This window comes from Dipteris shenzhenensis, chromosome 19 (genome assembly GCF_047967505.1).
Source record: "Dipteris shenzhenensis isolate YYH24624 ecotype China chromosome 19, Dip_SZ_1.0, whole genome shotgun sequence".
NCBI classification, from domain to species: domain Eukaryota; kingdom Viridiplantae; phylum Streptophyta; class Polypodiopsida; order Gleicheniales; family Dipteridaceae; genus Dipteris; species Dipteris shenzhenensis.
The window spans coordinates 17,367,257-17,382,155 of NC_141614.1; the positions used below are offsets into that span (position 1 = coordinate 17,367,257).

Below are 14,899 nucleotides of genomic sequence, written 5' to 3' on the forward strand. Positions count from 1 at the left end.
GTGTAGATGATGAAAGAAGCTTACAAGCACGTGCTTTCCTCCAAGCTCTCACAATTTCATACACATGTTTGCCCTCGAAAGAAGCTTATGATAATCCATGAATGAGCATAAATTCGTGGTCATGATGATTGATGAACACAAATTTTATCGTAGTGGTGTAGATTATGAATGAAGCTTATGATGATCCACCTTCTTGTAACAAGGTAAATTACATTCAAAAGGCCTGCCCTACTAGTAGATCTAATGTTGTGTAGAGAAGAGAATGATTTGACCAATAGATATAGTTTGTGCGAAACTGTTTGTTGAATTCTAGTTTGTTAATCCAAATACGGTCAATAGTGGATTTGTGTGTTGTTGTTGGTATGGTTATTAGTTGTGTCATCTTGAAGCTTTTCATGAATTCACATAGTTGGATTAGGTTTGAGTTACATGAATTGTAGTTGATGTTGAAATCTCCTATGATAGGTGTTAGTGTGTTACCGTCCATGTTTTGAAGAAAGTTACCCAAGATAGCAAGCAATATTTTAGTGTTTGCTTTGGGAGATTTATATACATTGAGAATTGCAAATATTTTGTTGGAATTTGTTTTGAATTTTGTCAGAAGACATTGGCAACCTCTATCCAAAATGTATTCGTCATGGATTACGTCAATTATGTTTTTGTAGTAAGTAGCTATGCCAACTCTTGTTTTTCTCTCCAATACAGTAAATTCGGGGAATGTAATAAATGTAGTTGAGCTACTGTGCAGTTCTTGAAGGCATAAAACTGTGGCATTTTGCATGCTATTGTCCGTGAGAATGTCTTTAATATGTGCTTTTAGAGATCTTGTGTTTACTGATTGCAAAGTTCCGGTGTTTGAATCACAATTTGTTAAATTCTTTTGATCAAGTGTCCATGCTCGTGTTGTTTTGAGATGCTCTATCTCGTTGAGTACATTTTTGTCGACTTTGATATGTTTACTTTCTAATTTGTTGAAAATGTAAAGATTTTGTGGATTTCAAATACATGAGAGAGCTGTGTAGGTCAATCCATGTGTTTATGGGTCAAAAGCAAGTGTCTCCATGGTGAGTCCTTGGGAACGATGAATTGTTCTAACTGTTGCAGGTTGTATTGGAAATTGGCATCGTGTGACAGCATTTAATTTGTTTTTCCCTATTTGGAATTCTCTTGTGATGTGGTGTATTAGAGCCCAAGTGCTAGGAATGTGGTTGTTGTAAAGGTGTTTATTTTTCGAACGTGCGCACTTCCTAGTATTCGAATTAGCAAAGAGAATCCAAATGTATAGCGTTGATGGTTGGAGAGTGGCATCCTTTAATATTCCGTCGGCACCGTTTATAAGATCGTCAGGTATGTCCAAGTTTCCAGAGCATAGCTCTATTATCATTTCTTTTTTCAAGTGGAGAACTTGGTGCAAGCCTGCTTTATTCTTTGAGTTTTTTGGTGTTGCAATGCGTTTGTTGCATGTCGTGTGTTTTTTGTCTATTGCGATGAGGACATGCTCATCACCTTCTAGTAATTGAAAGACCTCTTTATTATGAAGGTCTTTTGATGCGTTTGTGTAGAACAAATAGGGAATTTTTCTTTTGTCCACAAGGTTTCTCAAGTAGTTGTTGTTTAAGTATGAAATATCCTCATTTGTGTGTTTGCCATTTCTTATTCTATTTAGGATGAGTAGGTATTCAGAGTTGCGTTGTTGCATTGCCTAGTGCAATTCATATTGAAAGACATTCTCTTGCCAGTAAGATGTCAGTGATGCTATTGTTGTGGAAGTGTGGGTGAAAAGCCATGAGTCTTTTGTTGGGCTTGCTTGACACAGATGCCCACAAAGGACGATATCAATGCCGCCAAAAGGCTTTGAGTGTTCATGTTTGATCTTGTGAAGTCGCATGTCTGCTGCAACTAGTGTACAATGGCCAATCAAATACACCTCATCAAAAACCACTAGTTCAAGGTCTTTGTACAATAGAGAGAGTTCTTGCAATTTGTTAGCTAATAAACTCTTATAATGACTTGCAATTAGTGGCAAATGCAAGGCTGCATGGATCGTTGTGCCACCAATGTTGAATGCTGCCTTTCCTGTGTATGCTAAGATGAGAATTTTAGGGAGCTCAACATTTGAAGTTTCTTTGTGGGAATAATGGCGAAGAAGTGCTTGGACAATGGCTGGCAATGTGAAAGACTTGCCTATTCCTGCATTCGCCACAAAAGGCTCTCCTCTTATTATGTATGTAGTTGCATCAACAAGCAAAGAGAGTTAGGATGTTCCTCCTTTAGTTGCACCTTTAGGAACCACACTTGCTCCCTCAATTCTATAAAATTCCCCCACTGGCAAGAAGTTTACAAATTGATGAATATATGTGGAGGGTATGAGAAGTGTGATAGTATGGGAACAATGTTTGTCTGTTAAATCACCCTTCAAAAAAGTTGGATACTTGGCATTTGGTACCTTGTAGGTTCCATACTTGCATATCAACTTCCCCTAAAAAACAAACCTATGGGGTGCACATTCAAATAATTAGGTTATGGAATGTGATATCAGAGAGTTTCCCCCCCCTACATAATTCTCTTTGCTTGGTATGATGGCTTTAGCACTTAGAGAGAAATCATATAGTGGTGCTTGAAAATTGACAAACTCATTGGGTGCATTGTAAGAATTTACTTCCTCACGATTTAGCTTCAAAACAAGTTGTTTGCTAGCTGCATTTGAAAATGAAATTGTAAATATAGTATTCAATAAGTTTTGTGAAAGATGAATGCAATTATTTTGAACGTATATGACAATCACAAATAAAGTAATGAAAGTCAATATTTGTTGCCAAAAGCTTCAAAGATACACATTTGTTGCAATACATCTTTTTAACAATGCACTAGATATATTTCCAAAATGTAGATATAATAAAAAGTTCTAAAAATCATAGGAATTTAAATAAACATATCTATTGTCATTGTGAATTTACTATTAGAACAACCACAATCATATTCTTGGCATCATACTAGGTAGAGTCAATGTTAATGACATCAATGACATTGCTTGCTAGAGAAGGCGGTCTACGCTTCAACGTGTGCACATGGATGCATTTACTCGAGCAAACAACGAGTATTAATTTTACACCTAAAATCAACATACTAAGAGTATGTTCGTACAAGCTTTTTCAGTAGAAAGGACAAACATAAATATCAAATTCTTGCAAGTGTTTTTAAAAAAAAAACAATGCAAAGATCACATGCTTACCTTGAGCATAAGCCTCTTCTACAAGAGCTTGGAAGGAACCCCTTAATGAACGTTTAGATGAAGTTTTTTTTATGGTTGAGTTTTTTAGCAAGTTCTCTTTAGGAGGTCTAGTTGGAGAGGCAATGGACAATGGGGTTGAAGCACGACTAGGCGGAGAGGTATTCTCCATATAAGAGCATGCAGACTTGGCAGGGGAAGGACATACAAAAGTCATTCAAGCAAGAGAAGCATGTAAGTGCAAAATTCATTGAAAGAAGAACATCTCTAGAAAATGAAATGAGGTAGAAGGATTCAAATGTTTCCTGCTAAGAAATACTTGAGGAGAGGACTTCAACACTCAACTAATTTTTCAAAATTGCACGTCAAAATGTATTTTCAATAGCCTTATATACTTCGGGAAAACTGAAACTTAACATATTGTGAAATAGCATGAAAATTGTAATTGATTTTATCTAGATATGCTGAACGTGTATTCGTTTGTGACTGGCGTTGCAAATAGCAGACGTTTGAATTATATGCTGCTCAAGATTTCATACGATAACGTGCCTTCACCATAAAAAATTTGCTTTTAACAGAAGCCTGTGAAAGAAAGCCACATCGCAAAGAGCAACGATACATCTATGTGGAAGAGCAAATGTATTAGAAGTGCAACTACTTACTGTAAAATATGTTTGCAAAGAACGTAAACTACTTGAACTTAGAAATAGCAAAGGCTAATACAAACGCTGCTGCTAATAGACGAAAGTAGGAATTACATAGAACGCTTTCTAATATGAAGGTTTTAGAAAAACCTTTTAGACACCACCTCGCTCCATAGTTCGACCAAACTATCAAAGCACAGATTATGACTATACAAAATGTTTGCTTGTAGAACGGTTCGGACAAACTTTGAGAAACCAGCCCTCCTCCATAGTTCCATATAGCTATATAACCATCAACTTAAATCGACTTTTGCTCGTCAGGACCTTTGAAAGTTGAAAAGCCAATTTCAATAACAAAACGATTACGAGAAGAGTGGAGAGATGAAAAACCATACTGTTGGAATCCCCAACCGCGTTGACAACGATCTTCTTTCTATCAACGATTGGACAATCATCTAATCCCTTCAGCTTTCCGCATGCAGTGGTCACTAGAGGCAACATTGGAGCAGATAACTTCTTCCCACAGTCTGGCGTGACGACAGTCTGCAGAACGTCAGGACACACCTTGGCAAGTCCTGAAACAGAAATGAACGTCAGTTCCTACATTCAAAACAGAAGCATCACAAATAAACGAACATCCGTTCACAATGACAAGAAGTCCAAAGAAAACGAAAATAAGTAAGGAAGCGAAGGAAGACAAATGGTCTACTTGCAGGTGAACAAACCTCTCTTAAAAGCGCCATTGTCAGTGTCCATATAATTGAACGAACCCTCCATTCTAGCCATCATCAAATACAGCAAAACTAACAGCAGTGAAACATTTAAAAAGCTTTGCCCATGCACTCAAGATATAGCATAGTCACGCACCTGGATAGATACGGTTGTGAATGTACAAATAAATACAAAGAGCATGAGTCTCTTCTCCCCAGGGTCACGTAAACAGCGTGAAAACATGGTTAATGCTACAAGACAAATCTGTGCGGGCAGAGCCTCTACAAATCTCCTCGCAATCAGTACATTAATGGGGATTATTCTTTTCATTGGGATAATTAGCAATCTAAGGTTGCATCTGCAAGAAGCTGCAAGGAGGCTCTACATTGCAGCAGGCTTGGAGACTCGTTTTCGGCAAACGAGATGCATTTTCAGCTCCATGAATGTCCTCGCAATCACCACCTTAATGCAGCTTATTCCTTTCATTGGAATAATTAGACAATCCAAGGTTGCATCTGCAAGGAGACTCTACATCGACGCAGGCCACCGCGAAAATTGAATGCATCCGTACAGAGGAGCAAACGTGATGCATTTTCCATGCTGGAAGAATAGAGCCGCCACCCAATCCAAGTTTGCATCTGCAAGGAGACTCTACGTTGACGCAGGCTAAGAACAGAGCTGCCACCGCAAAAATTGATTGCATCCATACAGAGGAGCAAACTGGATGCATTTTTGGAGCTCGCCACCACAAAATTGAATGCATGCATACATAGGAGCAGCCAACAGGAGGACATAACTTCATGCAGACTGGCAGCGCCGTCAAAAACTGCCACTTGCACCCAATAAATGAACACCAAATTATTAGGATTTATAAGCAATTTTTAAATCGGTATTTTTTGCTTTTGAAAAATCAAACGATTGCTAAGTCACCCCCGAGGGCAAGCCAATAATATGGCAGGCAGGAAAAAGAAAGCACAAAATCAAATATGGTGTTTTTATAGAAGATTCTCCCCCTTCCGCCGCAGAAAACCCCCTTCAGTGCTCCGATCTCTACTGATCAACATAATACTGTAAACAGTAGGCGCAAATTGCAATCCCACAACACAGGTAATTAGATAGGCCAAGGGATTACCTGAGGAGTTGACGTGTCGCCATTAGAACAAAATTATGAAAACCCATCATTCTACTAGTATTCTAGGCCCCAGGAAGTTGTTCTGCTAAGCAATCGATCGATTTAGAGAAATTTTACACTTTTTCGTTCAGCTGAGCAGTCGATCGATTTAGAGAAAAATTACACTTTTTGGAGCAAGGCTTCAATATAAAGTGCCTAGCTGCAATGGGTCCTGTCCAAAAGCATTGCGACATAGCCAATGGAGTCCCAAATGGAACCAAAAAAACTATTTGGCTTCTGAAAATCTATTCCTTCCAACATGCCTCTTCGTATTTTTGAATCCTCCTCCACCCCATCTTCTAAATGAACACCAGCATCTGCTCCTTCTGCGGTCCAAAAGTGCTTCTTCAAAGACGCCCTTTGAAGTCCTCAGAATCAGGAAGAAGGGGTTGAATGCCATGATCATCTATGAGGAAGGACAAGGCTGCAGCAAACCTGGTGGAAAGTTTAGTCCAACTGCTTCTTTCCTTAAGGAAGAAACTTCCACCTCGAACTTCTGCTTCTGTCCTTCGAGCCAGGTTTTCTCTTGTTGATGAACGAGAAATAAACCGATCTCTACACATCTCTTAACTTGGTGCTCATGTCTCATGTTGCAAGAAAAGCACTTCAGCATTACTTTTGACGCTTTTTCATTTTCATAGAAAGAAAGCTTAGAACCCTTCTATCAATTGGAACACGTGGTTCAAGGAGGGAGCTTAAAAGGAAAACTTCCCTCTGCCTACCTTATGTTGTGATATTAAGGTGAACAGGAAAAGAGAAAAGGCATGCATGCAGAGAAGAAGAAGGAAATCGTGAGAGGTGGAGCATGAGCACGATTTACACAGAAAGAGAGTGCATTATTCAGAGAAGAAACCACGTTCATATAGAACATGGAAGATGTTACAACTGTCTGCATGAGGGCATGACAATGCGCACCTCATGGTGTTATTTAACCTAGCCACAATTAGAGATAATTATTCCAAGACCTTATAGGCTGAAGACTTTGATCCATTTGATGTTTTAAAATCTAGAATGTGAGCAAATGCCGGTGATCTAGACTTTGATCACCTCATTGACTTTGAAAGTTTGACATTTGAATCCATCGGGGTCGAGAGTGGTTTCGCTTGATCCATTCGGAAGCGATGGAGGATTTCCAGAATGTATCGTCGTTGTGAGATGGTGATGGAGCCATTTAAATTTTGTCGTTATATCTGTATGCCCAAGTAGTACTGTGCGAGCCATATCTATCATTTGGAACTCTAAGTACAGTTGAAATTTAGTCTGAAGGAGGAAATCGAGATCATTAGATGCCAACAGAAGGTCATCTACATAAAGGCCAAGTATGTAGAAGGAACTGTGTGTACGCTTGATGTACACACTACTGTCTGAGTGTGTTCGAATGAAATTTAAGTCAAGTAGGAATTGGTTTAGTTAATGATACCAATTGCTTTAGGCCATATAGACTCTTCATCAGGAGACAGACCTTGTGTTCTTCATTTTTGAATTCATACCAGAGCGGCTGCTTCATGTGGGGAGGATAGCATTCAAAAATGTTGTCTTTACATCCATCTAGTGCATGTGAAGTCCCTCTATTGCACTGAGTGCGATGATCAAGCGAAGTGACTGAATCTTGACGACGGGGGCATAGGTGTCTATATAGTTTATTCCTTTGATTTGAGAAAATCCTTGGGTCAACCTTGTAGTGAGAGAGGGATCCATATGCATTATATTTCTTCTTGAGAAGCCACTTCCAGTCTATGATCTTCTAGTGAGGTGGAGGTTCTACCAAAAGCCAGGCCCGATTCTTGGTAAGAGAATGAAACTCATCGTCCATGGCGTTTCTCCACTTGGGGGCTTTTGGAGAATGGAGGGTTGCTTGGAGAGGAATGTGATCATCTATTCAGGGCTCCTTTGGTGTGGGAATTGGGGTGAGGACTAATGTGCCAAGGAAGTACTCAGAATCCCTGAACCATGTGCCATATGTGCCCCTCGTGGAGCGAGTTGATTGATGCAAATTGAGCCAGGGTGGGGAACCATGTAATGTGTTCGAAGTGGGCATACCAGCATCTAGGTTAGGGAAGGGATCAGCATCAGTGTATTCTTCTAGGGAATCATTGGTATTGGGTTGGACTTCCACGGTGGTCTGTTGAATCAGACTATTCATTTCGACAATGAGATTAGCATCTTAAGAATCAATAGGCGGGGTGCTGAGGGTCAGTGGATCAAACTTCAAATGATGGTGCGAACCAATCATAGATGGACCTTTGGTGAACTGAAGGCACGATTGAGTTCTACTGCGTGGTGCATGGCAAGGTGCCATTTGGAGTTTCGAGGGTGTGTGTGGTGGTAAGGGGGTCACGTGTTGGATGGGAGGGGCATGCAAGATAGGTGCTCCTTGGGCTGCCGCGATGTCATTCTTGTCTTCATCAAAATGGTGGACAAGTTCATTCTTTGGTGAAGATATCTTGGACTGAACCGGATCACCAGGGCCGTGAAGTTCTCGAAAGATTACATTTTGAGAATAAAGAACCATTCGACTTCGTGGGTCAAACAGTTTGTAAGCCTTCACATCGTGGGGATGACCTTATCCAATAAAGATGCATTCTTGATACTTTAGGTCTAATTTTCTTCTTTTAGAATCTGGAATGTGCGCAAATGTCGATGATCCAAAGACTCGTAAGTGACTAAGGTTGGGAATTTTACCAGTCCAAAGTTCGTGAGGAGCTTTGTTGGTAGACCAGCTAAATGAAGCAATGTTTTGAAGGTAACATGCTGTGGATATAGCTTCGCTCTAGTATGGATGTGGAAGGCTTGCATTTGATAGCATGGAGCGAGTAGACTCCATCAAGGTGCGAAGTTTCCTTTCAGCGATAGGATTTTGGGATGATGTTTTGGGAACAATGATCTACCGTGCAATGCCATGTGTCGTGCAATATTGATTGAATGTAAGGGAGCAAAATTTTCCTCCACCATCAGTTCTGAGGGTTTTAGGGTGGAATCACTTTGCACCTCGGCCCATTTGTGATATTCCTGGAATCTTGAGAAAGTTTCACTTTTTCGCTTTAGGAAGAAGACTCTGGCATATGAGCTGAGATCATCAATAGCAGTAGAAAGTATAGGGCTCCTCCGAGCGCAACATGCATGGGGCCACAGAGATCTGCATGAACCACTTGTAGAATCGAATTTGTCCAAGAGCCCTGAAGTCCAGAGAAGGTGGTTAAGTGTTGTTTGCCCATAACACAGGATCGATAGAATGGATCGCTCGCTCTTAGCTTGGATGGAATACTAGTCACCTAAGAGTAGATAGCAATTTTGGAGAGGGTGGAAAAATTGGGATGACCCAAATGTTGGTGCCACAAATGGGAGAGCGAAGGGGCTGTTGATTGAGCTGTATTGGCTTGAACAATTATGATATTGGTCGAACCAATTGGATACAAGTCATGGTGACTTTGAATTGTGTGACATTCTTTAATGGGATTTGCTGAATTTGTGATTATGCATTGTCTGCCTGTGAACTCGATTGTGCAGCCCTCCTTGGTGAGAGAGGACATAGAAACCAAGCTTTTTCAGAGTTGTGGAACAAGAAGTACATTGTGGAGGATGAGAATGGGTCTAATAGAAAGTTCTACCTGGGTCGAGCCATATCCAATTGCTTCAGTGGGATGATCATCACCAAGATAAACGGAGAGAGAAGTTGGGATCTGTGGGTAATCATCGAGCCATTTCGATTGAGCGGTCATGTGGTTCGTGGCTCCGATATCAATGTACCAAACTATGTGTTCCTCCAAAAAGAATTGGCTTAGTTTTGTGGTAACACAAAAGAGTTGAATGGGTGGCTCGTCGGTTGTGGCCACATTTGATTGGTCCTGGGAGCTCGACGTTGCCAAGGAGATGTACGTCTGGCACTTCCAAAGTCCGTATGAGGACCTTTTTGATTGAAATTTTGTTGAGGGCCTAATGTTGGATTAGGTGACAATGGTGGCATCGAACTCTGAGATGGAGGGACAACAGACCAGTTGATTAAGTTGCACCGTGGCTTTCTGTTAAAGCGGTTTTGCTTATCCTAAATGAACAGTGCCACTAGGTTGGATGATGATGATGAATGATCTTGCTGTCTTCTCATCATGTCTTCCTGGAGGATCTTGCCAAGAAGAGAGGGGAGTGTTAATTGGGCCAGATCACTCTGCGTGGTGACAAAAACTCGCCAAGAGGGAGGAAGGGCCACCGCCACGAGCATTGTCACTTGTTGGAGTGCAGGGATCTTCAAACTAGCTTCAACCATCTCATCTAGAAGACATTGCCAACGGTCTAAAAAATCTGGGACAGAGTCATTTTCATCAAGTTGAAGAAATAAAAGTTTTCAATGAGCATGGACCTACGTGGCAATGTCAACATGATCATAGGAGGCTTTTAACTTTTCCCAAACCTCCATAGATGTGTCGAGTGAATACACCAATTGTAGTTGTGAATCACCATAGTGTAGGATGATTTCTGAGTCGGCTTTGGCATCTGTAAGAAGCCAAGCTTTTTCCTCAGGAGAGCCAGCAATTGTTGGTTTGACATAGGTCCCTTTTACCACCAACCAAAGATTGGAACACTAGAGAAGGGCTTTCATCTTGATCAACCAAATCCTATAATTAGAATTCGAGATTTTTTCAATCTTGTAGGTGTGTTTGATGGTTGTGCTAGTTGAAGCCATACTAAAGCAAAATGAGTGGCTTAGAGGGAGAGGGGAGACTTCAGGAGGAGTGCACAGGCATAATGCAAGAGGAGAGAGATTGTTTCATCCCAAACGGACTCCTAATAGAGGAAGAAACAAAATAGATCAACCCTACGATTGGCCAAGAGGAGATCCGATTCATCTGCAGACATGAATAGTTATGCACAAGAAAGAAGTGAGCAAGAAGAGGTGTTGCTAGGTGACCTCGGATACCACATTGTGATATTAAGGTGAACAGGAAAAGAGGAAAGGCATGCATGTGGAGAAGAAGAAGGTTATCGTGAGAGGTGGAGCACGAGCACGATTTACACAAAAGGAGAGTGCATTATTCAGAGAAGAAACCACGTTCATATAGAATGTGGAAGACATTACAACTGCCTACATGAGGGCATGACAATGTGCGCTTCATGGTGTTGTTTAACCTAACCACAATTAGAGATAATTATTCCAAGACCATATATGTTGAAGCGTCACTTCTTAGCGATCTCCACTAAGACTACGGCAATGATCAACCTTGAACAAGCTTGCGAAAAGTTGTTTTTTGTCAAAGAAAGCATAAAAGAGGCTTTGCACAGCACATCGCCACCACGAAATTAAGATGGAGGCTGTGAAAATTGGCACCTTCTTATATGTGGTGCCATTCAATTGCTTGAAGCAAGCGGAGAGTAGTATTGATGCCTTTTACAAAGAGAATGTTAAGACCCTTACTCCAGAGGTCCTTTGGAGGGCTGTTGGGGTTATCCAGGGTTTCCAAAGTTTGCAGACGGATCATTTCATCACAAGAACGATAGGACATGCGGCTAAGGTATGTCAAAACGTTGGGATGTCCAAATTTGGAGCTGCATTTTATCATTTTATCAAGCATTACAAGGAGTATCTGTATCTTTACGATGAAGACCTCCAAAAGAGATTCACAAAGGAATGATGGATTACCTTGTATGGAGCAGTATATAACCAAGAAGCAAGCAGAGGCAGGGCTGATCATTGGTAGGGAATCTTTCAAAGAGTCAGACTCAGATTTGGTGGCCTGGTGGACCTGAATTGGTGTGTTATTTAATGCGATAAGACCTTCTTTTTTTAACTTCAAACTTACTAACTATCCATGTCTAGTGCTTTTGTTTTACTTGACACCCAAGCTTTTGTACTATTTCAGCATGTCTACAAATTGGCCTATTTTTTGCTTATACCGTTGTGGGTTCTTTTGCAAAATGTGTCTCCCATGGTCTATTTTTTGTTTATACCATCGTGGGTTAGTTGCTTTGCCATGTAACATGAATTGTTAAGCTAATTTTTTGTTTGTGAAGCCCATCAACACTACATGAATGAATGAATGAATGAGAGAGAGAGAGAGAGAGAGAGAGAGTTGATGCATGGAGGCCATCCTGAAATTTGAAGTCTTCAGAGGGCATCAAAACCCTTCAAAGCTTCTAAAGAAGGCCTCTTTGAAAAATGTCATCTTATATGCGACTGATGATTGGCTTAATACATTAATTGTGATAGCTTGACCATCAAGAAATTCTCCATTCTATACAACCATACACTCTAATTATCTGTGTAAGTTTATCACCCACAATTTGGGTCACTTGAGAGGTCTCAACCATGTCCAAAATAACTATAGCAAATGCATATAAATGCAACACCAACAATAGCATCCAAATCTGAATTGTATTTGGGCATGTATGGCACCAACACCATCTAATTTATGGCATCAACAACCACCAATAAGCACTTCTAAAATTAATTGTCAAGGTATGTGTAGGCCACTTTCCAATCAAATCATAAACTCCCATCAAATGCCTCAAAAAATTGAAAATTCTTATCATAATTTTAACCTCTCACAACACATGAGGAATGGGGACATCAATCCACAACCAACCAGGCATTAACACCTCTTCAAGCATTGAAATCCCTCTCTTTGTCTCTTGTCTTGAAAATCTAGGTTACACAATCCCTTCTAAAAGGATGTCGTATCTCCCCTTTTTAAATAGAGAGGCAATTGAAACACACAAACAATTTATCTTGTTGTTGCAACAAGATTGTTAACACAACATATGCAATTCAACTTCTTATGGTAGCCTATGAATGTATCACCCCTTTGGAATTGTAGAAGCCTTTAGGTTTGTTGAACAGTGACAAAAAAATTTGATGATTTAGGTAGTTCAGTCTAACTATTTGTTTACAATCAATGCACAATTTGTATGTTGATCTTCAAGAATTGACACCTCTCCTTTCTTTCGGTTGCTATCTAGTTATTCTCTAGAGCATGATCTGCCTCTCACTAGGGCAACGTCTTTTTAACAATGACTGTCTTCTTTCTGTTGTGGATGTGCAAGTTGCATTATGGGCACTTTCTTTCACCTCCAATTCAACAACTTTCTAGAGCATTGTTTTCCTTCTTCTGGGTCCACCATGTGCTATTTCTTTTGGCACAAGTTCTCTTGATTAGCTCGCCACTTCCTACTCCTCTGTAGCTCCACAATCATCAAAGCTATTTGGTTTCTCCTTTCTCCCCTTAGTCACCACATTGGTCATAGCCTCCTTCCAAAAAATTTGATTGATGCTACTACTCGCTAGCTTCACAAAAAATGTAGGTTATAGGCTTCAAAATGGGTCTCTCTCAATAGTTTAATGAATGACAATCAGATTTTCTTCTTGTGTAGTTGTAGAATGTGATTCCACTATTGAATTTTCTCTTCACGTCTTGTCTATCTATTGCCATCCAAATATCTCATCAACTTTCTCTTGAACAAATCCTAAAATCAATAGCTCCACAAAAGATTTCAACATTTAGCGAGCGGCGATGCTCTACATAGCTCCTTTTTTCCATTGCTCAAGTGGTGAGTTCTTTCACTTAGGCTCCTCCTTTGAAGCTCTTCTTTGAGCTCTTCTAGAACTTCACACCAAACACAAAATTCTTTCTACCTTCGAATGACTCTCTGGGCTCTCTTGCTCCAAGCTTGATCCAACTCCTTCTAATCAGGCTCTGATACCACAATGTTAATGCATAGATGCAAGACCACTCACAGGAGGACAAAAGAGGACAATCAACTATCATCTGTTCTTGCATTACATTTCTTTTCATGTTACAGCCATACAATAGTCTTTCACTATTGGGTGTTCCTAGCTTAAGCCAATGCAAACCTTAATAAAAGCACAAATACATGCTTCCATTATCTCTAATATTGATGAAAAAATAAAGGAGTCACTACAAATAATAGAAAATGCTCTATAGGAAATATAAGACACTACTATAGACCATAAGGGAGCATGCTAGAATCCATTTAGATTTATAGGACTTCTTGATATATCTTTGTTGGGGTAATCTACATTTAAAGAACTACTTTAATCTCTAGACTTCTTTTGCAATTTAGCTAATATTGAGTAATTTTTATACAACATTCTTTTACCATTCCTATTGGTATGCCTTCATATTTCTAAAAAAACTACCCCTTTTTATTTGCTACCACTTTTATTACAAAATATTCATAGTACACTAAATCACTCTATTGCAAATCCAAGAGAAAGACTATGTATCTAGTAATAGGATTTCTATATGTCTAGTAGTAGGGTATCCATCATTAATGTCACCTACTAATTAGCACTACAAACACTAGAAAGAACTAGAGATTTATCTTAATATAAGATCCCATATTTCAAGTACCTTTAATATATCAAAAATCTAACCTTTTAAATTTATTTTTGTATTCTTATTGATTTAATTTATTATGGGTTAGATTAAAAAATATGGTAAGAACATAGTTCATCTTTACTATTGGAGAAAAGTATCAAGTGGTGATGGATGCCTTCTTCCTATGCATAATTTTTTGTAACTGAACATTCCTTGTGCTTGATCCAATTTTTATTTAATCCTATAAGGCCATTTGTAGCTAGTATTTAATTTTACCACTTATAGAAGTACTAGATCCCATGCATAAACTTTCATAATTGAATATTTGAGAAATTAGCGGAGAGACGTATGCATGTGATAAGTACTTGTATTTTGAACATGATCATGAATATATGCATCTTTACCCCTTAGAGTTAGGATTAAGGATTGTACCTATTTCCTTATAGTCTTCTCTCGAATAGTGTAATTTACACTCTTCTTAACACCCACTCTTAAATTGCAATGCATAAGTAGATGATGCAGCCAAGGTTGAAAAAGAAAAAACTAAAAATATCATAGTAGTATGTGCATGTGTGAGCAAGTAAATATAGTAAAATTATTTACATCATGTATATCATCATGTATATCATGTACAACTTATCCTTTTAGTTCCCTCTCTAAAGATATAAATCATCTGTCACCTTTGGGAAAAAATCATAAACATAAAGAAAGTGATGAAGTAAGTATGCCAAAAATAAAGATTTCCTCTCGGATTAAAGACCGGTTGGTTAATTGATAATTGCATGAATGAACACATGTGAAAAAGAATATCCATATA

At 39.3% G+C, this 14,899-nt stretch overlaps 1 pseudogene; it reads right to left on the bottom strand.

Moving 5' to 3' along the window:
- The window catches only part of LOC147890161 (uncharacterized), a 40,035-nt pseudogene extending 35,419 nt beyond the window's left edge, over positions 1–4,616 (bottom strand).
- Positions 4,617–14,899: the final 10,283 nt, after the last annotated feature.